Source organism: Pleurodeles waltl, chromosome 6 (assembly GCF_031143425.1).
Source record: "Pleurodeles waltl isolate 20211129_DDA chromosome 6, aPleWal1.hap1.20221129, whole genome shotgun sequence".
Classification (NCBI taxonomy): domain Eukaryota; kingdom Metazoa; phylum Chordata; class Amphibia; order Caudata; family Salamandridae; genus Pleurodeles; species Pleurodeles waltl.
The window spans coordinates 170264040-170291603 of NC_090445.1; the positions used below are offsets into that span (position 1 = coordinate 170264040).

Here is a 27564-nt window from a genome sequence, read left to right on the forward strand (position 1 = left end):
TAGTTATGATGGTGACTCCCAGATGGTTTGGACGTGACTCAGAAATACACATTACTAATTAGCGATTGGGAGAGTACTGACCTCGGTGCTAGGGAAACCAACAAAACTGACACCAAGACGTGGTCTTATGGGTATTCTGGGCGACTTTGGTGATACCATAGAAAAACGGTCACTGAGAGGTATGGCCAATAAGCACAAAAAGAGATATTGTGCGTGGATGGATGTTCCCGAATCCTCAACTACACCGCAGTAGTGTAGGGTGATGGATTGGTGCACTAAACAGAAGGAACCCATTTACACAGGTAGAGGTTGTCCGCATGATACCAGAAAATATGGGACAGATTTTGAGACTATTATCGACTGGTGGGTGAATAATGTAGAAACTGATGTTGACAAGTTCTGGATGTCCCACATGGTGGCAAACATACTATGTGAATTAGATGATTATTATTTCCTGTACTTGGTTTCAATAAAATCATTGAAGATGATTTATAAAACAAAATACAGTATGAGACTCAGAGGACGTTGTTATCTAGTAGTGGACCACTAAAGAAAGTTCAACATGTTTCTCGCCTTTGTTGGCCCGTAAGGTCCGTGGCATTGATCAGGACCAGATATTTCTCTTAATCTAACCAGGAACAGACCTGTAATATACCAGTGTGCCAATTCCTTTTGTGCTAGAGTGTTCATGCACATTAGATATCACTTGATCTATACGCTCAAATGAGAACTTACATGTAACCTTGTAAAAAAATGTATGTACCCTTAGAAATGACAAATACATACAAATGGGACTCACAATAGCACACCAGCTCAATACTTTAGTCTGCTATATGTGTGAACAGACAGCTTTGTGATCGTGAGTATAGTAGTACACTCAGGATTTAGTTGTGTCACTACTCTGCACACCATGCATTACACACTCACACTGCACGCTTATTGTTCTTGTCTTCATGGCACTATAAAAAATAGTTAGAAAGCTGGTCTCAGCTGCAGTTGGTCATAGCCCCATGGCGTAGGTGGACCTGGTCATGCCTTTGAGGAATAATCTACAAAATATTAAAATATTGATAACATCGAAAAACCTCCAGCCTGCCGCAGCAGCAGTCGATTAACTCACAGGTCCTCACCTATCCCAGCTCCGCAAAAGTACAATTTCCAGAACTCCCTTATCGAAACAGGCCATGTATGGGTCAAAAATGGTGCTACGAACAGTGGAATGAGTGTAGATGGGAAAAGTGGACAGGACTGTAAAGCAGTCTGAGAGTGAATCATATTAGGAAGATACCTCAAAACACTGATAATTCATTTATGCATGAAAGGCAAAAAGAAGGCTAAGACAGAGGTCGAGGGTCGTGTTGTCAGTACAAGGGTCTACGGTGTGATGAAACATATATGCAGCCATACATTCCTCTTAACCAATCACAAGGAGGGTATCATAAAGAGTTAGATTCACACCAGGTATCCAATTATTCAGCAACTGGCCCGAGTCACAACTAAGAGACAGTATGATCTTTTTCGAATGAAAGAAGAACGTCGTACATCCCACCAGCTGATCATTTTCAAAAGAGAGACAATCGTTTTTTGTTTATTATAAAGAATAGTATGCACTGAAAAAATAAAGCTGTACATACAGTACCCTCTGTGTGCCAAAAATAAAAACGAAATATTTTCTGAGAAACACTGCTTTCATAGAACAGAAACTTGGTCAGCCAGAATAAATGTTTGCAGAATACAGACAAAAATCACATTCTAAATGTCTTCTTCAACCTAGAAAGTTCCTGCTCTAGTCACCAGAAACCTGGTGCATTCTCCATGTTCAACCAGTGAAAGTGTTCCGGAAGCCACCAACCACAGAAGCACCCAGCTCAGTCTGATGGAACTCACCTAAGAAGTGACACTTGACCCACTGCAATGGCTTGCCCGGTAGCCAGGCGTAGCTCACAGTTCTCATCCTGTAACTAGATTTGTTCTAAGGATTATTGCATATTCATATAACTCCAAATACATCATCCTGTTCTGGTTTTCCTTGTGTTCAGGTTGCCTTCTGGGATTCTGCTTTGTGCTCAATAGGCGCAAAAAGATTCCATGAGCAATAAGGGCTGTGATACTTCAGTATATACTCCGCCCTACTCAGGCCAGTGGCATGATGTTTTGTTCCTCTCTACACAGGATCAAAAGGGGTTTCTGGGCCGTACATGTACAGAAGTAGGAAAGGTGAGTACTTTATAGTGAACGTGAATTTAATCGCAGGTTTTGTTCGATGTGCCGCAACCACTTTTTTCAGTTTTGCTCCTCCCTGAGTCTGACCCTGCCACACCTTCACATTTAAGCAGCGTTTAAAATTGCAGCCTGCTTGAAGCCAAGACTAGAGCATCTCCAATCTCAGTTCTATCTGTAATGTATGAGAAAGGACACCAGACATTGACCTGCAGCACATGCTGCATTGAGGCACATATGAGAGGTTGTATTCCCTGAACTAGTGTGGGCCAGATGCTGCACTTCAGGTGCAGTGGTACATGTCTTTATAAAGTAGACATTTCAGATGTCCCCTATAAAGCTTTCTTTTCTTGGTGTGTCAGAGCTTGTGACCCATAGTAAGAGGTCCCAATGACAACAAGTGGTACAGCTGCACTCTTACAGAATTACAATACAAAGACAGCTGCTCCAGCAGCTTTGTTGGTGGCTTGGAGGAGTCGAAGAGATGAAGGATGATGAGGCAGGAGATGATGCAGTACAGACGGAAAGTGACCTGTGCCCCTTGTTTCTCTCTGCAGCTCTCCTGGTACATGGGAGAGTTGAGAGCCAGCCCCAGGCCGCAGAAGATCCCCAGGTTCCTGAGCAGGCAGGTGAAGGGGGTGGTGTTGATGTGGATCCACTCGGGCCTCGAGCACCAGCGCTTGGCTTTCTCCAGTGTCCGGAGAAGGTCCACACCCAGGGCTTTCAGTATGAGGTAGAAACCCAGAGTGAAGACGAAGAGGGTGGTGTAAAGGTATCTTTTCAAGTTTGCCTTGTAGATGGATGGGATATGGTGGAAAGCTTCAACAGCAGCCATCCCCTGTAAACATAAAAATGTACTTTTATAAACTTTGAGAACTTCAAAGGAAGCCACCTACCCATCCAGTATATGGAAGCGCCTACAGAGACCAGAATGAGAACCAATGAAACTTTCGCACCTATTAGCTACATAAAAATCAGACCTCGTTCAAAGGCTATTGCATAAAAACAATACAGTCCATCAGAGCATTGACACCACAATATCTCATCTTTTTTTCATTGGTTTCTGGTTACTAGGCTATGATACTACAGATGTCAGCTTTATGATAAATATGCCCGGATATTATTTCAAGGCAAGTGATGCTGTTCCCTACCACCTGAGAGTGTTGAAGTAACTTGCTCTATCTTTCGACATTTATTGGATGTCTAGCATAAAAAGAAAGGGAAGAAGGACCACTGAAAACACTGACCTGAAATGACCCCAGAGACGACTTGGTGCGGAAAGTGAACCGCAACGAATATTCCGGACACACAAACACAGATCTGGGCCAGCCAAAATCCAGTCCAGACAGCACCGCGGAGACACCTGGAACACAAGCAGAAGTGGTAAGACATGAACTAAAAGTAATGTCAGAACTTTCAGGAGCACATCACACCCATGTTTTAAAGCAAAGTGTTGACACATTTCTGCGGGGAAGATACACGGAGCGCTGAAGAAGAAATACATGATTTGCTTCGTCTTTAAAAACTGGTTACGTAGTACTCATGGTACAACCGGGTGCTTGTATTGTCAAAAAGAAGAACTACTTCTATTAGAAACCAGAAGAGCTATCTCTCGCTAGGAACAAGCAACATTAAGTGTGAATATTTCAGGAGGAGCTATTCTGATTGTTAAGAGAAGAAGAATAAGTTTGAAATGGGTCAAAAGGAGCAATCACGGGACTTTGGCAATGATAATGAAGTTGCTCAATTGGCCAAAAGAGCATGTTCACTATAGTTGTCATCTAGTAATGAATGGGATGGATAAGTCTGCGGGTTGACATAAAGCAGCTCTGACACAATACACAGTGCCCAGGAAGATGGAAACACCTGAATAACGAAGGTGAATAAAACACAATTATTTAACTATGCTATTTATGGAACATTCATGGCGCTAGAAAAAATGGTCTTCAAGGAGCATGATTTGCATGTGTCAGAAGATCTATTGAAAAGTTCTAACTTATAACTTTCTTTCAAAATGAGACATCTATGCTGTGATTGAACCACCAGCAGGACTTGGCAAGAGTCATTGTAAATGTCCTTTCAGTGCTAATTGCCACCAACGTCATTTTTTCACTCTGCATCAGACTTTTCCTCCTTTAAATTTTACACATGCAGCCTGGCCAAAACTTCATCACTCACTTGTTCTCTAACATGGATACGTTTTTCTTGATCACAATGGAGAGACGAGGAGTCACCATCACATAGTAACCCTCAGTGGCTCCCATAGCGTGGCAGAGGGACTTCCTGTTGCATTGAAAAAAAGACAACTCATTGCAAACAGGTCCACCCACTGGACACCATTAGGTTAATTACCAACCATTCCGAGACGAGAACTTTCAAAGATTCGAACTTTAATTCTACAGGATTTTCTCACACCCAACCTTGCTGCTCAGGGGAGATGGAGAAGGGGGTTTGGGCCACTAAATTTCCCATAGTGCTACAGGGGTCAGGTTGGGGCCAGACTGCACTTGTGCTCCCAGTGCCAACCTGCCAACTGAAGTGGCGGCACCAAGTGTGCATCTGCATGGGTGAAATGTGGCCCAGAGTTTCCAGCCTGGGATTCCCCCATCTGGAGCTCATTTGCCCACAATTACTGGGTGCGGATTTTTGCAGACTGGTGAGTGGAGGAGTTACCTTTAACAGTTGCAATAGCTATAGATGTCAGAATGAAAGTGTGCCTCAAAAAGTCATTGACACCCAGAAGGGTGTTCTTAAAGGGACATTTTATTCATTTACTAGGGTTTACAAAACTAGAATCAAGCATTTGCAATGCAATGGGTCTCGCATTTGCTCGACTTAGAGCTATTATCGTTATAAAGTCCTAACCGGACTTTTACTGCCACATAAATTGGAAATGAAAAGTAATACAGTTTTACTTAAGAGTACCAATTTAAAGCAGCATGTCATGAGCGTGAAGAAGCACAGAAAAGGAAACAGAAGTTTGCTTGCAGTCAAACGCATCGATAAATATGCAATTATCCATGTAACGGGGTCGATATCATGCAAAGCACACAACTACTGCCCAGCGAGATCGCGCTGCCTAGGGAATAAAAAGAAAAAGTAATCCAGAAGACATACGGAAAACATGGAGCCGGTGCGCTCAAGAAGGGCTAAACACCAAAAAAGACATGACGTATGCATGCCCTTCACCAATGAATTCAAGCAATTTTTAAAAGGAAACCCCACAAACCAACAAAACGTATGGGCATGCGGTGGGCGTGGTTAAAAGCCCACAGAGAGATTACAGCAGGCCAGAGCGATTGCACGCTCAACCCTAAAAAGGCCTACGAAGCATCATATTACTTGGAGTTGGTCAGTGTTGAACTTCACTTTAAAGGAATCATTCAGTGTAAGGAAAAAAGATAGTTGTGTATTCTCAGTTCTGCTTTTCTAAGAATCACCAACAATAAAGCACTCATATTGTCACATAAGTCATTGAATGCCCCTTTAATAATGTTAATTTTAACTGATAAAAAAAGAGAAGTGCTTTCAAAGTTGTGTCGTTGATATAATACAAGCTTCCAGTTTTTAGGTGGAGCCACTAGACAGCACACGTGCTGCCTGTTGCGAGTCATATTGTGGTTTACCATGAATGCAGAATGGCTGGCAGACCATCCATGCTTACCATTGGTTGACTTTACTTTGCCTGCTTACTATTCGTGCCCCAGCTTATCAATCTCATTTTTGCCCCTCTTATGGAGCATTGACTCTTTACAATCTAATTGACTGGTTGATATTGCTGCTTCCACTACTTGCTTTTCAAGCACTTATTTTGTATAAAACACTCCTTAGAATGCTTGTGTTTTCAAGCTGTTGTGTATGCGTCCCTCCCATGCACTCTATGTTGCTCTCTGTTACCTGTCTACTTCTCCTGCTCTCCTGCATGTTTATCCCCATTGCTTCCCCCACCTGCTGTGGTTTTTTTTACCCAGCCTGTATTCCTTTTGCAAATGCCCTCCCCCATTGCTTTTGCGTCCCTTCCAATCCTCTCCCCCTGTTGCTTTCATGTCCCCACCTGTATTGCTTCCGAGTCCCACTCCTACCCTCTCCCATCTTGCTTTGCCACCTACCCCAACCGTGTGGATTCTCCTTCATGCTTTTGTGTGTTTTCTTTTCTTTTTAGTTACCGATCCAACTCAGATCAGTAACTAAAAAGAACAAGCATTGGCAAAGCCAATAGATCTCAGCAATGTGAGCGCTATTGGCTTCGACAATTCCAATTTCTTTTAGCCATGTAGTATAGCAGCATGGCTGAAAGTAATGGAAAAAGTAACTTGATGCAAACAGCACTGGCATCGTCATTACGTTTTTTTTGTCTAGCAACACAACACAGCTGGGGGTGGAGGGAGGGTGGGAGGGTGGGGAGAGGGTAAAAAGTGCTAAGACACAGCCAATGATGTCTGTGTCATAGCGCTTCTGTTTGTTATGGTGGTTGGGACAACAGGAGTGAGGGTAATGCATGGAAAATGGGTGGAAGGGAGGATACGACAGGGGAAAAGCTGAACATTGAAACAGTGGGGATGTGGAGGGGGAGAAGAAATGGACAGGGCAGGGGGTGGGAGCGAAAAGAAGCAACATGGATGTGGCGGATGGGAGGGAAAAGAAGGTACATGGAATCAATGAAGCATCATGGATGGGTTGGGTGGGAGGTCAAAGAAGCAACATGGATTGGGATACGAGAGATGGCCTGAAAACATAAGCACTCATATCGAGTGCTTGAACAAAAAAAAAGTATATCCAAAAACAGGAGCAGTGGAAGGACACAAGTACTTAGTCCATGCTCCATGGGAGGGTCAAACACAAGAAGAGGACATAATGCAGACATGCCATGACAAATGGGAACAAAGCAAATGAGAGCGCCGCTGAAGCTAACCAATGATAAGCTGTCATCGGGCTGTAAGCCCACTATGTGTAAACAAAATATCTTGAAGAGACATCACCTGTGCAAATGTTGTGGCACACTTTCTGGTAGGATTCCTTCACCCCCTTCAACACATAAATACTGTAAAGGTATTCAGTGATTAGTACCTTTTTAACACCTGAATACTGGAATCTGTAAGCAATAAATGCTTAATCAACCTCCACAAGAAGATCGAGGAGGCAGAAGTGCCTGACACTACATGGCACATGTGGTTCTTCTTTATTAACTTGTCGGTTTCTGCAACTTTCGTTTTGTTTTTTTATTGTAGCAGAGACTGCCCAATGAAATTAATGGCAATACTTTCAGATTAACTGAATGTTGTTGCAGAATTAACCTTCTCAATCCAATGGCATGTGCTTGAGGACTTGTGCCAGTAAAGCTAAAATTAAATACACCAACAGGTATTTGTCTGCTCACAACTGTAAGCAGCATGGAATTGTACAAATGTAAGTATTGCTCTGTTTATCACCAGCGACATAATGCTGAGAATTCGACAAAGAAGTCTTAAGTGGCGTGTTGAAGGATAAGGAGGCCATTGGAGATGTGTTAAAATTGTTTATTGTTTCTCAACTGATGGCATGCATTTCATGAATCCAGCAAGGATGAAAGGCTGAGTCGGCCTGTCAGTATCAAAACCTATGCTCTGTGGAGGTCAAACATTGCTCCCTTCAGTCGATTTCTGGGTTCACGGAGCCAACAGACCCAGCTGCGGTGTAGCATATTATCAGTTCTTGCAGCTAAGGAGGGAGCCTATTATTTAGTGATGGGTTTGTTAGTGGGGAAGAGTCAAGTGTATGTTGTGCCAAGCAAGTACATTTGAACAGATTCTTTTCCACATTTATATCCCTTATTCAAAACCACTAATTAATTTGGTTTCTGGAGTGAAAAAATCTAATTTGACCTTGAAAACTGTTAACCTTTTACCCTAAAAGACGGTTACGTTAAAAGGGAGTTGAAATGTTGACCTCCCGCTTGAGAGAAAAAATCCTTTAAATGGAAGGCAGCCAGTCATGCTTACCAAGAGCCTTACCAAGGCTGTCTGTCTGTCCTCTGGGACAACAGAACACCAGGCTCGGCAAATGCTGGGAATCACGTTGACCAGTCCAGTAAAGGCATTGTTACGCCTGTAGTAGAGTCCTTTTCTAACAGTGGTGTATTGACATGAGCACGCATCTATAAATCAATGATAATGGTAAGCACTGCAAAGTCAGATGGAATTTAAGATTAGGTGTGCCTTTGGAGACATATTTGCCATAAAGGACAGTCTTTATTGAATTCCTTTCTGATCGAGGACTTCACTGCAAAGTGCTTATTGTATTTGATTAACTATCGTTTTGATGCCAGCCTCTTATGCATCTACACAAACCACTGCGCATGCACACAAAGATGGAGTTAGTCGTGTGGCTGAGTCATATGTCAAGACAACCAACTGGATGGAACCATTTTCTTAGCATCTTACAACAAGTTGCAAAATAATAATAATGTGAGTTGTGAGTGACCGTCTTTACAACGAGCTGTGACTACAAGTCCTTTTATGTGCAAGATGGCAGCCAAGAGATAGATGGAACTTAATTAAACAAACAGAAGTATTCTAGGTTTGTACTATAACATTATCGTATTGTGTGTAAATTGTTGTATTGTATTTGGCTGCCTGTATAGGCATAAAGTAAGTGCAAGCTGGTTGCTTGACATAAACCAGTCCCAACTTTTTTTTATAAAAAAATATTTATTTTTGCCCAAACCATGATATTTAGCTTGGCATCTAATTCACTGGTTTGTTTCCCCCTTGTTAGCTGCTCTAAATGTTGGACGAACAACCAGCAATACCAATTAAATGTAAGATGATCCAGGCAACTGTTGAGGTAGGACAGGCTTAACGGGCAAACTAGCAGTGCCCAAGGGCTGGTCTCATAGATCAGTGTATGGGCTATTTGTGAGTCTATTTTATAGTGTGCGGGGCAGGTTTCCACTGCTGGCTTCTCTAATAATACCACAAACATAGTCTGCAGCAGCAAGCACAAATGCATGCAGCTTCCTGCGCCTTGCAAAACACCTATACTCCTTGTCTTTGAAAGTTATAAAAATTCCCTGATTTTCCAATGCAGACCGATTTTTTAAGTGTCTAATTTGCTATTGGGATACTTTTATTTGATGCCCAGGCCTATTCTCTGCCCCAGTCCGACCCTGGTAACCGTCTCATTGTAGAAGTATACAGCTTAACCCCAAAGTATCTGACTTTGTGCATCCTCCAGATAACCTGCTCCAGCCGTCCAGAATAAGTGAATTTCTATATTTAAATATGAACAGTACTGCAACCTATGAAAATGAACACATGGGGTTTGGAAAACCCACATACATGACTGAAGGCTTCTGTATACAGTCGACATGATAGTGTTGGCTGTAAATGGTAAAAAGAAAAGATTAAAGTGAATCGTGACCTCCCAAAATAATGAACACATTCATTTGTTGAAACTAACCTGAAATACGTTTGATAAAAGGTCGCCCTGTCGAGTTTTAAACTGCAGATCACAGTGAACCTAGTTTTCCACCCATAGCCCACGGAAAAACAGCAATCAGTAAACAACTTGGGCCCGATGCATACAGGTAACCTTTGGACCAAAAGTCTCACGTTAGACCAAAAGTGTACGTTTAGACCTAAAGTCCAACGTTACTCGTAGGAAAGTTAGACCAAAAGTGTAAACTTAGACCAAAATTCTAACTTTACTGCGAGTAAAGTTAGCCTTTCATCAAAGTTTACACATTTGGGGCCTCATTATGACCCTGGCGGGCGGCGGAGGCCGCCCGCCAGGATGCCGCCCTCCAAAATACCGCGCCGCGGTCAAAAGACCGCGGCGGGTATTACGAGTTTTCCCCTGGGCTGGCGGGCGGTTGCTGAAAAACCGCCCGCCAGCCCAGGGGAAAACGACCTTCCCACGAGGATGCCGGCTCGTAATCGAGCCGGCGGAGTGGGAAGGTGCGACGGGTGCAGTGGCACCCGTCGCGTATTTCAGTGTCTGCAAGGCAGACACTGAAATACTTTGCGGGCCCTCTTACGGGGGCCCCTGCCGTGCCCATGCCATTGGCATGGGCACGGCAGGGGCCCCCAGGGGCCCCGCGACCCCCCCTACCGCCATCCTGTTCATGGCGGCTTTCCCGCCATGAACAGGATGGCGGTAGGGGGGGTCAGAATCCTCATGGCTGCGGAGCGCGCTCCGCAGCCATGGAGGATTCAAACGAGCAGCGGAAAGTCAGCGGGAGACCGCTGACTTTCCGCTTCTGACCGCGGCTGAACCGCCGCGGTCAGAATGCTCGTTGGAGCACCGCCAGCCTGTTGGCGGTGCTCCCGTGGTCGGTGGCCCTGGCGGCCACCGGCCGCCAGGGTCAGAATGACCCTCTTGGTCTAAACTTAGACTTTTGGTCTAAGTTAAGCTTTGTGAATCAAGTAATTTGTGTGCAAAGCAGCAGCTCTTAAAAACTGGCTTATGCCAAAGAGTCCGGATGTGCAACGAATAACAACCTTTCCAAGTACTCTATCTGGGAACAGACAGAAATAGAAACCGTTCACCCTTGGAAAGGAAAAGACTTGGTCAGGAGAAACACTGTGCATGGCCCTGTAAAGGAAAGTTACACATTTCAAACTCATTACTTTTAAAAACAAAGTCGCAGCAGGAACATGACCTTCCATTTAAGCTGCTGCAAACAGGCTCTGCCAAACTGATAATCGGTGCCTCGAAATGAGAGACAAGTACATGGAAATAAATACAAGTAATGACATTGTGCATCAACGTAGCGGGTCCCTCTCATATAAGGCAAAGTAAGATGGTCCTGTTAGCTGGCATTCTGCGGTTGCCACCATTTGTGCAAACCAGAGATAAAGGTGGTCATTCTAACCCTGGCGGTAAAAACCGCCAGGGCGAATGACCGCGGTAGCACCGCCAACAGGCTGGCGGTGCACTGCTGGGCATTCTGACCGCGGCGGTTCAGTCGCGGCCAGAAACGGAAAGTCGCCGGTGTACCGCCGACTTTCCGCTGCCCTTGAGAATCCTCCATGGAGGCGGAGCGCACTCCGCCGCCATGGGGATTCTGACACCCCCTACCGCCATCCTGTTCCTGGCGGGTCTCCCGCCAGGAACAGGATGGCGGTAGGGGGTGCCGTGGGGCCCCTGGGGGCCCCTGCAGTGCCCATGCCAATGGCATGGGCACTGCAGGGGCCCCCGTAAGAGGGCCCCAAAAAGAATTTCAGTGTCTGCCTAGCAGACACTGAAATTCGCGGCGGGTGCTACTGCACCCGTCGCACTCCAGCAACTCCGCCGGCTCCATTCGGAGCCGGCTTCATCGTTTCTGGGTCTTTCCCACTGTGCTGGCGGGCGGCCTTTTGGCGGTCGCCCGCCAGCACAGCGGGAAAGCCAGAATGGCCGGTGCGGTCATTTGGCGGTAACCGCATGGCGGGCGGCGACCGCCGCCCGCCGCGGTTAGAATCACCGCCAAAGTTTCAAAACTACGGCCTACACCGCAGGTCTATCTGCTAATTCCTTGTAGTACGTTTTTTTAAACGTTGACTTAAAGTAATATTAACCAAAGAGATGTAACATTGATGGGTAAAAGACATTTTCAATGTCCCTGCTCCCACTACAAGGAACTCTTGCCCTTGGTACCCTGCATTTGTGGAACTAAAGAGAGAATTGGGGCTGGTTAAACCGCGTTCGCCGTCCGCAATGGACGTTTCATTCAGTTTAGAGTCAATATGGGGCCTGTAGTAAGTCTTTGACCTCAAGGACAATGTTGAGTGAGTTATAAAATTGAGACAAGTCGCAGGGCGCTGCTACCAATAAAATAATGACACAAGACAGGCAAACTATAGACACCTCTGAACCCACAACACAAACTGAAGTCTACGTGTGAAATCCTAAGGGGGAAAACAAATAACATATGATCAGAGTTTGAAGTATATATTTCGCAGAGCCTGGGTTTTGAAACCTGAAACCATCTATACCATGGTCTTCAATCATCAACCTTAAATTGCATAAAAATGCCCTCCTAGGATATGTTTCATTCTTAAAATTTGTGGCCATGTCATGGTCCCCTGAACATGATTATAATGCATTTTAGAATGCATTCCAACAGACCTGAATGAGGAGGAAGATTCCCGATTTTTAAAACCAAAATGGCAGTATTTTAGCTTTCAACATCCCAAAACAGCCTCAACTTCAACGGAAGTCAATGGGTAAATAAATTCCCCCAGTTTATGTTTCAAACTCTCCCTCTATCCTGCTTTACATTTGTGGCATGTAAGCTCTAGGGAGTTTTAGACTAAAAATCAGAAGCATATATAGCCCCTTGAGTTCATGGGGACGCTTACAGTAAAGACGCCTTAGAATGTTTTTTTCTGTCTGGTTAATTTATCATTAAATTGGGGTGTGAGAAATTGCAAAGCTTTTCTCTTGCAAACGTCCAGTAATTCTTGAAATTAATACCTGTAATTAACAAAGTTTAGTCCCTGTGTTTGTTTTTTGATTTTTGTGCTCCTTTTAAATTGGTTCGAGAAGAAAAATATAATCAAAGTGCACTATGGTTCAAGGTCTTTAAGAGAACTGATATTTAAGTTAATACACGAGGAAACAGATTATTTCTTTTTAGCGCAACTAGCACTGAGTGCCTTCTCCAGGGGTTAACAAGCAGAAGCACAGTTGTGGCAGCGTACCAAGTAGTGATCCTTAGTTGTGAACAGGTCCTTTTTAACCTGTGTCACTGGAGTGAGGCCTACAGGCTCACTCATTTTTAAAGTTTCACTGACATGTGCTCAACTAACCCTTGGCCTACATCAGTTTGGGATGAAGTACTGGTCAGACAGAGGTGGTGTAGCTGCACTGGGTGTATGCATGCCTGAGAAAGACACAATACCAGGGTAAGGCAGTACTTACCAGTGCATGCCTGGTGAATGTATGTGCTGGATGTGTATGTGCCTATGAGTGGTACAGTACTTGAAGGATGTAGTGCTGTGCATGCAGGATAAATGCATGCACTAGATGTATATATGTGTATGAGTGGTACAGGACTTAAAGGACATAGGGCCAGATGTAGGTAGAAACCAATTTGCGAGTTGCAAATTGCGAGTCCTTCCGACTCGCAATTTGCAACTCGCAAATTGGTATGCAGAAAGGTGTCTCAGACACCTGCGACTCGCTATGGGGTCGCAAAGACCCACCTCATAAATATTTATGAGGTGGGTCGCAGTTTGCGACCCCATAGCGAGTCTAGGCACTCACGGGGAAGGTGGCCTGCTGGAGACAGCAGACCACCATGTCCGTGGCTGCTTTTAAATAAAGCAGTTCTTTTTTTTCTCTTTGCAGCACCGTTCTCCTTAAAGGGAAACGAGCTGCAAATAGAAAAAAATACCGAAACTTTTTAGTTTCGTTTTTTTTCAGAGCAGGCAGTGGTCCTTAGGACCACTGCCTGCTCTGAAAAAACATTATTGTGAGCATTCACAAAGAGGAAGGGGTCCCATGGGGACCCCTACCCGTTTGTGAATGAGTTACCATCCACTTGAGGTGGATGGTAACTGCGGGATGATTTGCGACCGCTTTCGCGGTCACAAATCAACCCTACATCGCGGTGCGACTCGCAAATAGGTAGGGAACGCCCCTTCCTATTTGCGAGTCTGAAACACATTTTGCGAGTTGGTACCGACTCGCAATATGTGTTTCAGCATCGCGTGAGGGCATTAGCGCCTCGCAAACGGCGTTTTTTGCTTTTTGCGAGGCGCTAATGCCTTCCTACATCTGGCCCATAGTGCTGTACATGGAGGATACATGCATGTGGTCGGTGTATGTGTACCTGTGAGTGGTACAATACATGAAGGATGCAGTGCATGCATGTTCAATGCATGCGCTGGATATATGTGTGCCTATAAGTGGTATAGTACAGGAAGAATACAGTACTGTGTAGTGCGTGTATACAGAATGCATGCACTTGGTGCATGTGTGCCTGTGGATGATAGAATACATTGCAGTCTCTGGGTTCCATTTTGGGAGACCCAGGCCTGCAAGGTGAAACATAAAGAGGAGGTAAAGAAATACCCCTAGACAGGTTTAAGTATTACTGAATTCCTGTACACTGGGTGGTACACAAACTGGGGAAGGGAGAATGAGAATTCTCCTGTACACCTCAAAGGGTGCTCTTTGATTCAGTGAGAGGTCACAAGAAAGGGTCCTGGGCTGGGGGTTCTGGGCTAACCTTTTGATACATGTATCACTGAGGCTGAAATTCAGGTGTGAACTCTAGTCACTCCCAAGGCCTGCCTTGTGGGACTATCAGCCTTGGAGACACTCCTGCTGTGACAGACTGATTTTCAAGAGAATGAGGAAGCAGAGGAGTAGGAACTTCAAAAGAAGCAGAATCCCACCATAAAACTTCAAAGCCTCAGACCCAAATTCACCTTTGGTGCCTGAAAACAAACTATAAGAAGGGGAATCGGAGATCCCAAAATATCACCTGCCAAGCACCCAGACGGGCTGTGTGAGGAAGGGAAGCTCTGCAAGACTTGTGCCTGTGATTAGCACTAGGGGCCAAGGTCTGCTAGTCTCACATCTGAGTGAGGGGACTTCAGCCAGGGATTCCTAGAGTGCCTGCCCTGGAGAGAAGAGCTTTTGAGGGAGCGAGTTCCAGTAGGGAACCTTGTTGAGTGGACTCCCTGTGCGAGGTGTGAGGAAGTAGCTGCTGCATCAATCAGGTCACTGTCCATGTGTGGGACAGAGCTGGTGACTTCTGTATGGAGAGGGCTGCCGTAAATCACTCTGTGTAGTGTGCTACACTGATCGGGCTGAAGTTTTTCTGTAATGCCAAGGTGGCAGCCCCATATGCCAGGTTGGGTCACTGTGAAGAAGACTGCTGTGTAGTAAGCACCATAGTCCTGTGTGGTAGCGATCTGCAACCCTCTATGCTAGCAGGAGCCACTGGGAAGAATTTCACTGTGTCAATCAGACGGAAGGCCATGGACTGTGAGCTGCGGTGATCCCTTAAGTCATTGAGGCGTCATTGGGAGCCTTAAATGTTGCGACCTGTTCTACCCCTACCACCAAGAAGTGAGGACACGTGGGAGCACTTGCCGCACGCCGCCCTCCACAAGGAGATGGGCTGAACACTTACCCAGGAGGAGCCACATAGAGCCTCATTTCAGGAGCACAACCACGACGGAGAGACTCTGAAGTGCAGCTGCCAGGGCCTCATGAGCCAGACTTATCGAAACTTGGCAGCAGCAGCTGCAAACACTTGTGGGCGGTGCACACTTCGGAACTCAGAAATGCTTCACACCTACCAGTACGGATAAGTCTGATTTTTGGCCTTTCCGTCTTGGCGGAAGTTTCTGTTGTTAGTGCAGTAGCGCTGGAACACTCATAGTGGCCTCTTGAGACTTGGACTACTAGTGAGGCATACCCTGGATGTTACCAATAATAAATGGGCAATAACTACGATCACTAACACAAGGAGTGAGAGGACAAGGAACCACCAAAGAAACACTAGCACCCCAACCTCATGGGGAATTGTGTGATTGTGTATGTCATATTTCTCCTTTGTGCTGGTAGCAGTAGAAAATAAAATACTTCTCTTTTTTCATAAAAGTGAGTATTTGGACGGACAATGATTTATTGCTGCTGCTGCACACATTTTGAGTTGTGAGCCTGTGTTCTTTATCCTGTATCCACACCAACCCCTCCGAGGGAGCCTTGAACTGCACGGACCACGCATAGCCTGAGGGTTAAGTGCAGAAGGGGTATTTGCCTGAATTACGCAGAATCCATAGTAAGCGGGGCCCCGGGACTTTAGGACTAAAAAAGACTAAACCACCATAGTTGGGCCCAGGGGCCCCTGCATGCCCCTGGCCCTCTGAAAGGGGATCTGACATGAGACACTCTGTTTTTGTTCGACAAATGGGTAAATGCAGTGTATAAGCTGCATTGTATAATTTATTGCACGATTAGGTAAAATGGCTACAATAATAGACGTCACTGTTACATACATAAAAAATATCAAGACATAACATTCACTGTGGGATGCATGGAAATGTAGCGCTAGTTGGTACTAATAAACAGCATTTACCAGTTACTAGGTTTGGAAAACCATAGAAAGCGTTGTGAGTTTGACGTGTTATAGAGCATAAATTGTCAGTAGGGTCTAATCTGCCACTACCCTGGAAGATGGATGAACTGGAAGAGCAAGTGTAGAGGATCTCTACGAATTGTGTTGTGCCACAAACCACATTCCCAGAACTGGATTTGCATCAGACTGTCAAAAGAGTGGGAGTAGAAAGATGGGAGTGGGAGTGTAATGATGATTGCTGTATGGATCACCCCAACCACTAACAAACTAGTTTGCCTTTTAAAAGACCAGGCAAAGAGACAACCTGCTTGAAGTTGGATATATGTGAGGAGGGTTGTCCTCCACTCTTTGTTGAGCTTTTGCCTCCAGAGCTGGAACAGCCAGTGTCCTGCCTTTGTGGTCAACAGGGACATTTGTACCATTTAGAAGAGCCTGCCTGCTGATGGAATTTGTACAAGAATCATGGCGGCTGTGGACTAGAGAAAAGCCTGCCAGCTAGAATGTGATGCTGTGCCGCAAAGATCTTGCGCTAATGAACTTAACTGCCTTGGCAACTGAAAAAAACTATACCTAGACCGATCTAATGGGGGGCAAGGACCTAGTGAGTTTGGTTCATGGAGCCTGACTCTGAGGAAAGGTACCACTGGTACAGGGGATTTTACAACTTACCCCTGCAGTTTTAATCTTCTTGCCAGAGCTCAAGCAAAGTGATGCCCAGTGACCCAGTATTCAGCCGCGGATACCAGAGGTCCCTGCACCCCGTTGGGGAATTACCAGCAGAACTGACAGGAAGTGAAGATTTTTTAGCTGCCTCCACTAGCCGCCTTTGCGTAGTTCGACCCACCATTCCACATCACCTACGGAAACCTGCAGCTCCACAAAACAGCTACCACAACAACCAAATTCTACAGGCATGCCTACCTTTACAAGGTTAGTAGCCACTTTGTTTGCATCAGGGTGGTTATGAAGGAGACCACACACGCTGCAAGCAGAAATATACGGGTTGTTGGGGAAATGATTGATCCCACTGACGCTGCCTAATTCAAGTCCTGGGTGGTGAATCGGAGGGGAGGGGGGAGTAAAGGAAGTAAAGACTAGAAGAGTGAAGAGGACACAAGGAGAAATGTCATTAAAGCCGGGGTTGCATGGGGTGAAACGGAATTAAATTCAGTCGTAAGAAGGTGCAAAGGAGGGGGTCATGGGCAGGTCATTACCTATGTAGAAGTGGGGTGGATGGAGGGGGACACAACAGACCGATAAGACACACACAGTGGAAATGTCAAAGTAGACATGTTGAGAATGTTTGGAGTGACTTGGATATCAAGCTGGGAGTAGAACAAGGAAGGAGGGGGAGGAGGGGTTAGTAGTGATAGGGAGAGGAAGTCATAACATGTTTTATATGTTTTGAAGTATATACTGACTCCAAAGGTGCGGCTAATATACATTGATAAGCCTCACCTGGAGACAGGCTATCTGCATAACATGCACTATCTGTTACAACAGGTTATAAACATGACGTAAAGCTGTAAGGGTAAGTTGTAAACAAGGCTTGGGCCATCCCTTTTGTGCATGTCCAGCTAACAATTTTTAATCCAATTTACCTAGGAATTTATTTGCAACCCGTTTTCGACAGTCTAGAATCACCTAAATGATGTCACAAGATTCAACAACTTGTAATAAGGTTAAAAAGAACAATGATCGGTCCTCTTTCTCCTTATTGGATCTCAGAACCACCCCCAAGGAGCACCATTCAAACCACTGCTAAACATCTAAAGCTTCTTAGCAGATTTGTCAGAATCTCATCCACCCTCAAACAATTTCACATCACCTTAAAAAAAAGCTGCATCTCTTACAAAGTGGAAACTTCAATCATTCCATCATATCTGCAAACAAGATCAAGATATCAATTGGACTACCAGCACTCTCAGCATGAAAATGTTTTGGAAGGTATAACAGATGTGCGAATTAGGGATGACTTAGTAGAGCAGGGTTGGAACACAAGGTGAAGGTGTTACCTTCATTTCTTAATTTTATGATATTTTAGTTTTTATGATGAACATTAGTGAACCTATTTTCAATTTTAGTATTTTTAAGACATTTCATTTTTTGGGGTTATGTGCCACCATATGTCACTAGCTGAGTAGACATATGATTGATAGCAATTATATTGGCATATGATGGTGGGAAGCTAGTGAGAACTTCTGATGGGGGTGTATAGGCATGTGATATGGATTGTGAGGATGTATGATGGTGATTAGGATGTTGTACACTCTTGTTTGTTCAGACATAGAGACTGATTTACAAGCCCCTTGTGCCACTGGTGTGTCACTTTTTATATGGGAAAAAGTGATGCACTGGTATCGCAAGTGGCTTGTAAATAAGCTCCATAGTGTGGTGAATATTTTGGCCCATGATGGTAATAACTTCAACACATGCAGGGGAGGAATAATGTACAGAGGGACCCCACAGCTTTGGGATAACATCTCCCTCCAAGAGTTGGGGCACCAGAGTCCACCAGCACTGGCAAAGTGTGGAAAATATGAGGAAAAAGTGAATTAAGAATTTGCACATTTTACTCATATTTTGAGCCTGTCTGCTTCAGTGGAGAAAGGGCTGAGAAATCTGTGCGAGAAGTGTGCAGGAATGGGGCGCAATTTGGGGAGAATTCGGGAAAAGAGTAATTTATTGTTTCACTTTCTTAGCACAATATTTGCTCCAAGCCTCTATTTATGAATGTCCCCTTTCAGTGAGAGGGTACAGGGAGAGCCATTAAAATACCGCCATGGTCGAGGGGGCAGGTTTGGGTGTGGAGGTCTTTGTTGAGGAGTCGATCAGTGTTTGTGAGGGTAAAATTGCTGGAAAGAATATTATGCCCTCCGAAAACCCGTTAAGAAGTCGGTTTTTAATTACTGCTCTGGTCCATTTTTTCTTTCCATTCTAGGACTTGTTGTCCTGGTTTTATAATGGAATAGGCATAATTACAAGTGCAAGATTGTAAAGACAAGCAAGATCTTTTGGCTTTGTCAATGTGTTTTAGAGACATGTTGCACGGCAGCGCAGGCTGCTGTGAACATGGCTTAAAATAAGAAAGCACTGTGACATTGCCAGCATTGACTGCGTGATAGCACTTTTTCCCCTTTAGGCCATGTTGCACGGCAGCCAGTGCAGTATGCAATATGGCTAAAAAAGTGCAGAGGGAGGGGTGAGGGAGGAGAGAGGGAATAGAAACAAGGAACATCATTTGGGCAGAGGAGCAACACCAGGAAGGTGTGTGGGAAGAGGGAGGGACAACGGACATTGGGAGGAGGGCAATGGGGAGACCGTACAGTGCCATGCATTCTTGTAGAGTGCATAGCAAAAACTAAAAAAAAAAAAACTGGATCAGCAGGGGGCCATTGGAAGGCCACTGGCCACAAACAGGAAGCTGTGATAGCTCCATGCTTCACAGCAAGGACAGAAGCCCTAAGAAGAAACCAGTAAGAAATGAGCAGCCAAGAGGAAGCAGGAGTTGTGACCAATTAGAAGCAAGTAAACAAGAGTGATGTGAAGACAGCCAGTAGTAAATATTGGTTAGTACTGGGCAGGCTCTAATCCCATTTTTAAACATTTTTTTTATCAACAATACATTACGCTAACATGGTATAAAGTGTTGTAGATTGGAGTGGAGTATGGGGGAGTGGAGTAGAGTGACATAGAATAGAATGGATTCAAGTGTCAGAGAGAGAAGCGGAATTGAGTAGAGTGTCGTAGAGTGGAGTACCATAGAGTGTTGTGTCATAAAGTGTTGTGGCATAGAGTGTTGTGGCATAGCGTGTCATGGCACACAATATTGTGGTGTAAACTGGTGGGGCATAGCCTAAAGCTGGAGAACAATGCATGTGTGCTGTGACTCTCCATCCTTCTGCCTGTGCCTATGATACCCCAAGATAAAGAGGACCCTATAAATGAGCACCTGTTTGTCAATTCTGCCATGACCCATGTGTTCAAAACTGTTGAACTGTTGCACCTTGCACAGATATGGCAGCAAGTAAAAGCTGCACACCTTCAGAATCCACCATAATGCATAATGCAGTGAGCTTATGGCTTGGCCCAACAAAATGAGACCTGGTGCTGAGCACTGGCAAACACCAGTTCAAATTAGGCTCTGGTGCGTTGTCAGTAATCATGGATGCATTACTTTTGCTAAGAGCTTATTGGTGTGATTTTGAAAAGATGCTAATTTTGAACAGATACATTCAATGTTTGTGCTACTTCGAAAGACGAGTTCCTTAGTAAGGAGTCGACAAGTCTACCTAATTTAGTCAGGGGATAAATTAGATAAAAGACTAACACAATATGTTAGCAGTTACAATTATGAAGACCTGGTTGTTAAACTGTCAACTGGGATCCACCAAGCATAGGGCCTTGTACTCGCTTCACACTAATCACACCGTATGACACTGGGCAAACAGCATATTTTATCTGCCGCACTTACACCCATATACAAACAAATATCCATTTGTATATACTGAGTGTGTATGATAATGCACACATTTTTTATGCAGACTTTTTTTTTAAATTGACACAACTTTAATGAACGTTACAAAGCGTTCAAAAAGGGAGTTTTAATATAAATGCGATAATATTATAAGGTTGAAAGTCTAATAGATCACAAAGTTATGATAAGCACCAGATGATGTGACTGATGATGATGATGAAAGAGATTTATAGAGTGCATACAAAGACTGTCCTGTGCTAATAATAGGTTGCCTGCGCAAACGCTGATCATCATAGTAAGCTTGTTGGAAGAGCCAGGGGCCAGATTTACAAGGCCCTAGTGCCTCCTTGTGCCATGTTAGCATAATTTTTTGTATGGTAATGTGGCTCAACGAGGTAAAAAAATCACTGCACCATATTTACAAAGTGGCACAATGCATGCATTACGCCACTTTGCGACCCCTTACGCAACAGTATGCCTGTGCCTGGCATAATGTATGCATGGGAGGTGTTCTGGCATTAGGAGGCCCGCAAAAATGGTGCAATGAAATCTGCAAGATTTCATTGCTACATATTTGGAATCATTTTTAACGTCTTGTCAAAGCAGGCATTAAAAGGACACACCCTTTGAAATCAATGGGCCTCCTTGCACTTTGCTCCACTAGCGTAAAAAATGTTGATGTTAATGGCCTAGTGTGTGCCATGATGCACCGTATTGTAAAAACGTTGCACCCATGTTGTCGTTAGGTGGTGGTTGGGGGGGCCACAAGAAATCTGGCACATCAGTACTGATGTGCCAGATTCTTGTAAATCTGGGCCCAGGTTTTTAATTTAAGATAGCTCAGTAATGGTGTTGAGTTCAAGGGGACGTTTGTTCTAGGCAACCGGCCCATGGTACGAGAAGGATCTGCCTCCTAGCCCGTGGACTTTGGCAATTCTGGCTAAGCGGCCATGGGATGACTGAAAATTTCTGGAGGCTACATTGCCATGAATCCTCTTTTCCAAGTAACTTGCTCCTTCATCATGTAATGCTTTATGAACTAGAAGAAGGGTTTTAAAAATAATCCTAAATCTACTTTCCATCCTATAATTGCATGTGAAGCGATAAGTGTTTTGAGAAAGGGGTTATCAGTGACTTAAAGAAGATTCAGTACAAAAACCCCACAGGGGCTAGAAAACAACTGAAATACATCCAACTTAGAGCCCTGGAAAGTTTGAAATCTGATAATGATATTGTTATATGGCAATCAGATAAAGGATGGAATGTGGTTATTTTATCTAAAAAGATGTACTTAGAGGAAGGTAGGTGCCAGTTGGCTGAAGAATCTTGTTATTTGATGTCTAACAGGTCAGATTGTAGGGGGCTACACAGCTCTACATTGAAATGCTTACTGATTGGTGAGAGAAGGGACTTCTAGAGTGGAATGAGTTTTTGATTCTGAAGTGTAATAAATCTAGGATTCATGTCCTCTACAGGCTTCTTAAATTACATAAGAATGTGATTAACCCTCCCTGGAGACCTATAGTGTCTGCTAAACGTTTTTTGCTAGAAAATACATCTAGGTATATTGATCAGTACCTCAGGCCTTTTGTGAAAACTCTACCGGCCTACTTGAAGGACACTACACACTTTCTCACAACCATTGAGGGCATACACTGGGAAGAAGATTATATTATGGTTACGCTGGATATTACCGGTCTCTACACTAGTATAAAGCATGAAGCAAGAATAAGGGCGTGTGGACACTTTTTGAGAGCCAAGTCCCTTTCATATTTACTTCATTCAGAAATGCTTTTGGATATGATTTACTTTTGTTTGAGCAACAACTATTTCATATTTGATAATAAAGTGTTTAAACAGAGACAAGGGAGAGTGATGGGCCTTCTTTCATCCCAAGTAATGCAAATCTTTTCATGGGCAGGTGGGACGTGCAGGTGCTCAGTAACCACAAGGAGTTTGCAGAACATGTGACCCTGTGGGTGCGGTACACAGATAATATATTTATCATCTGAAAAGGTGATGAGAATGTTGCAACACAGTTTATTCAATGTTTGAATGATAATAGCTACAATCTACAGTTCTCTGGGCACATTAGTCGTGTGGAGTTTCTGGATGTGGAAGTCAGAGCTGTGGGAAGTAGGCTGGAAACCAGACTGTTTCGTAAACACCCTGTGGGGAACAGTCTCCTCTTTGCTACTAGTGCCCACCCTAAGAATGTGATTTATAGCATTCCCTATGAGGAGTTGCTGAGGGCCAGGAGGAATTGTAGCATCCAGGACGCATACAAATATGAGAAGAACATTATGATAGAGAGATTTGAAGAAAGAGGCTATCCAAGTAAGATTATCAACATGCTGCTAGCAGGGCGGATGGGATTTTGAGACAGAGTTTATTATAGCAGAGTAACAAACTACTTGAGTAGCAGGGAGGGGTGATTAGATTTATCACTACATACTCCAATCAGGCATGTGGGTTGGAAAGAATTCTCAATAGAAATCAGCACATTTTGCATACAGATGAAATTTTGAGGAGGTATATCGCCACCACTCCGATGGTCACTTTCAGGAGCTGTCATTCTTTGAAACATGATCTCAGCAAGAATCCCTTTATGAGTACAGTACGTAAGAAACCCATACAGGGTGTTTTTTTGTTGTAGAAACTGTAAAGCCTGTAACAACAGTTTGGATGTATCTGAATTAATTGTTCCCAACAGACACAGAAAATTTCTGATTCACAAGTTTACCTGCTGTAATACAGAGTATCGTGTTTATTGCTTCTGGTGTCCTTGCAACCTTCTCTATCTCTGTAGTACCATTCATAAATCTGAGAAGCGGATATTGGAACATTTAAGAGCAACAACTCACAAAGACTCCCAGTACCCAGTAGCACAACACTTTGCCGAGGTACCTTATAGTAACACAAATTTACTTAGTTTCTTTGTGGTTGATAGAATTTTACAAGGTAACAGGGATGGAGATAGGGAGAAAGCACTACGAAAGTTGGAGTCAAGATATATCTTGGACTTTGACACTTTGGCACCCTTAGGATTGAATCATGATGGATTGCATGATGGAACCACGCATGCCGGAACAACGCATGCCTTACCAACGTGGTTGGAACCACAACTGCATTGTTTCAATGCATGCCTTACAACGCATGCCTTTACCACGCATGCCTCTACAACAAATTTTGTTGTAAAAGCATGCCTAGTAAAGGCATGTGTGGAAACGCATGTCAAACAGCATACGTGGTTCCTTCATTTAACCCCCCCACTCGCCCTGAGCCCAAAAACTACCCCCACCCCAATACCAAAACTACCCCAACCCCACACCCACCTTGAACCCTAAAAAAAAAATATCTCACCCCCACCCCATTTCCTATAAACTAAAGTACCCCGACCCCCCACCCGCCCTGAGCCCTAAAACCTTCCCCATATAAGTAAACAACCCCAAAGCCTCCTCCCATCCCAAGCCTCTAAAAAAAACTATCCCGACCTCCAACTCCGCCCCTATAAACTAAATTACCCCGCCCCCACCCACCCTGAGCCCTTAAAAAAATACCCCAACCGCCACACCCCTGCCCCTAAAAAGTAAACTAACCCAACACCCCCACCCGCCCTGAGCCCCAAAACTACCCCCACCCCAATACAAAAACTACCCTGACCCCCCACCTGCCCTGAACCCTAAAACAAAAACTATCCCAATGCCCCCACCCCATCCCCTATAAACTAAAGTACATTGACCCCCACACCCACCCTGAGCCCTTAAAAAAATACCCCGACCACCCCACCTCTGCCCCTGAAAACTAAACTAACCCAACACCCCCCACCCGCCCTGAGCCCTCAAACCTTCCCTAATATAAGTAAACTACCCCGAACCCCCCTCCCACCCAAAGCCTTAAAAAAAAAAACTATCTCTACCCTCCACCCCGCCCCTATAAGCTAAATTACCTCAACCCCCTACCCACCGAGGCCTTAAAATAAATACCGACACATCCACCCTGCCCCAAAAACCTAAACTAACCCAACACCACCCACCCACCCGAAGCCCCAAAACTACTCCACCCCTAATACCAACCTGCCCCCCACCCACCCTGAACCCCATCCACCCAGAACCCTAAAAAATTGTCCCAACCGCCACCCCATCCCTTAAAAACGAAATTACCCCTGAGTGAAGAAAAGTGCACAGATCGATAAAACCTGCAAGGTGTAAAATGTGGCGTTTCAGGACCTCTATCGGAAGAACTACGTTGGAAGAACTAGGCACCCAACTGATGCAGAAATGATGAGCACACGAAAGAGGAGCAGAAGGCACCCATGATTAACCAAGGGGTGTTTCGGACAACACTGAAGTGCAGGAGGATCCATTCAAGAAAATGGAAGCAAAATATATTGTTATCTTGCTAATGGTGATTAGAAAAATGAGGAAAAATTGCCCCTTTCCCTTGATGTCCCCATTCACTCTGGAAAACCTTATGGCTTCTCAGCCTTTTCTGCGGAAATTTCCGTCATTGCGTAAACTCTTTTATAGATCTTTGTATACCAAAACTACGAAATAAATAACTTTTGGTCATCATCTGTAAAATCAAACTATCAGTAGTGAAGCCGCTCTGACAAGCCACTCTCATGTAGTGGAGCATACTGCAGACTTAAGACTACCGTCTTCCCTTTTTATTCCAGCTGGCCTTGACCTGCCTACAGTAGGAGTTCCTCTTCCCTGACCATATATAAATATAGTCAAAGGATTTGTCCTCGGAAGGACATACTCATAAGATGGATCCTAGTCCATCATTGCTAGGCTACTGCCCGAGGAGACGTAATTGTGGTTCGAATGATGGCAACATGCCACAAACTGAGAACCTCCCAGTCACTTGCAGAACTGGACTCAAAGTGTACTCGTCTCATCCCTCCCTGCTGCAGACAAGGCAATCAAGGAATCACATGCACCAGGGTGTAAAACATTCCCTTTTCAGTGCCACCAACTACTCTGCCAATTTAATAAGTAACTCAGAAGTTCCTGGGAACTTCTTTACGGACTGCCTGGGGTGGCACACCCCTCAGATAAATGCAGTCTCAGAGTGGTAGTCAGGTTTAATTATTCTGAGTTGGGTCTACTTTTGCCTGCGGCGGATTATTCTCTCGCAATCAGCAACACAACCGGTATAGGCACAACCCTTCAAGTATTTGTTTGCCGACCCCTTCTTCCCTCCCATGCACCACAAGTCAGTGATAACCCTGATTGAGGGAATTGTACCATGACATTTCGAGCATAGGAATGTTGTGGTATCGTAATATCAAGGAAAAAATATAGAGGAACAAACTATCGAAAGGTGAGTGCAAATTGAGGAAGTATGTATTTACTATTCTTAACACCACATTTGTGTATCTTGAAAACATGGATATCGTCAAGATACACATGGAAAGTTTATACATACTTATCTTTTGATATTTTGTCCCTCAATATTCTGTCCATGATAATATTGTCTAATGGTATTCCCTACTTGGTATTTAGGATGCATACCAGATCAGATGGCTGTATAGTAATCTGTTGCCGAGATTCCTTCTATATATATGTTCATTCTTCCTAGCTGCTTATCTTTAGCCTTCCCTCTTCTGCATTTGCATATGTGTATATATATTTGCTTCCCTATGAAAGCAATAGAGTGCTGTACAGTACATAGGGGAATTAGGAGACAATCTATAAAACTGTGCACATCAAGTAGGGATTACACAAATACATTTCGGCACACGAAGATAAAGTGATTTGCCCAGAAATGCACAATGTTGAGACAATCACCCAGGCCAGGATTTGAATATACATCCCCAGGTCGGCAGCTCTAGCCACTAGGCCACACCTTTTATTTCTATCCACCACACCCCTATCAACTTTTGGTGTCTGTAATCTATGTTTAACAGGACCTCATGTATAAAATACTATTAACTTTATCACATCAGGTTTGAGAAGATATTTTTGACATTAAAATGTTCTTTGCAAAGGACTGTTGGTCTTCGGAGTTACGTTCGCATTATAGTAAAGTCAGTCAGATGCCGTCCATAAAGCTAAAGTACCTTTTAGTGCCTGCGGGCATGCTCGCGCAGACACACATATTATTCCATCAATTGTCTAACTCATATTGGAATCAGTGGCCTTATTACAAACAGAACAATGCAGTTGACACTCAAGGTCCTGGGTTAACTCATTCGGAACCTGCAGGTGGTACAGTCTCCAGGGACCATGCTCAACACTGGGACCCTGCAGTTGGTATGGACTCCAGTGGGCGTGCTCAACATTGGGACCCTGCAGTTGGTACAGACTCCAGTGGGTGTGCTCAATATTGGGACCCTGTAGGTGGTATGGACTCCAGGGCGTGTGCTCAGCATTGGAACCCTGCAAGTGGCAATGTGTCTAGGGATCATGCTCAACAATGCGACCCTGCAGGAGGCTCAGACTCCAGTGGGCGTGCTCAACACTGGGACCCTGCAGGAGGCTCAGACTCCAGTGGGCGTGCTCAACACTGGGACCCTGCAGGAGGCTCAGACTCCAGTGGGCGTGCTCTGCACTGGGACCCTGCAGGAGGCTCAGACTCCAGTGGGCGTACTCAACACTGGGTCCCTGCAGGTGGTACAGGCTCCAGGGCATACGCTCAACATTAGGAGCCTGTAGGCGACACAGACTCCAGGACTCTTATTCAATATTGGGCGTATGCAGGTGGTACAGACCCGGGGGCACTTGCTCAACATTGGGAACTTTGCATGTGGCACAGTCTGCATGGCACCTACCCAACTTACTGATGTATTGCCAACTTTTTTCAA

At 44.5% G+C, this 27564-nt stretch overlaps 1 pseudogene; it reads right to left on the reverse strand.

The window, feature by feature from the left end:
* Positions 1-2552: 2552 nt before the first annotated feature.
* LOC138301509 (glucose-6-phosphatase catalytic subunit 1-like) lies at positions 2553-26840 on the reverse strand (annotated as a pseudogene).
* Positions 26841-27564: the final 724 nt, after the last annotated feature.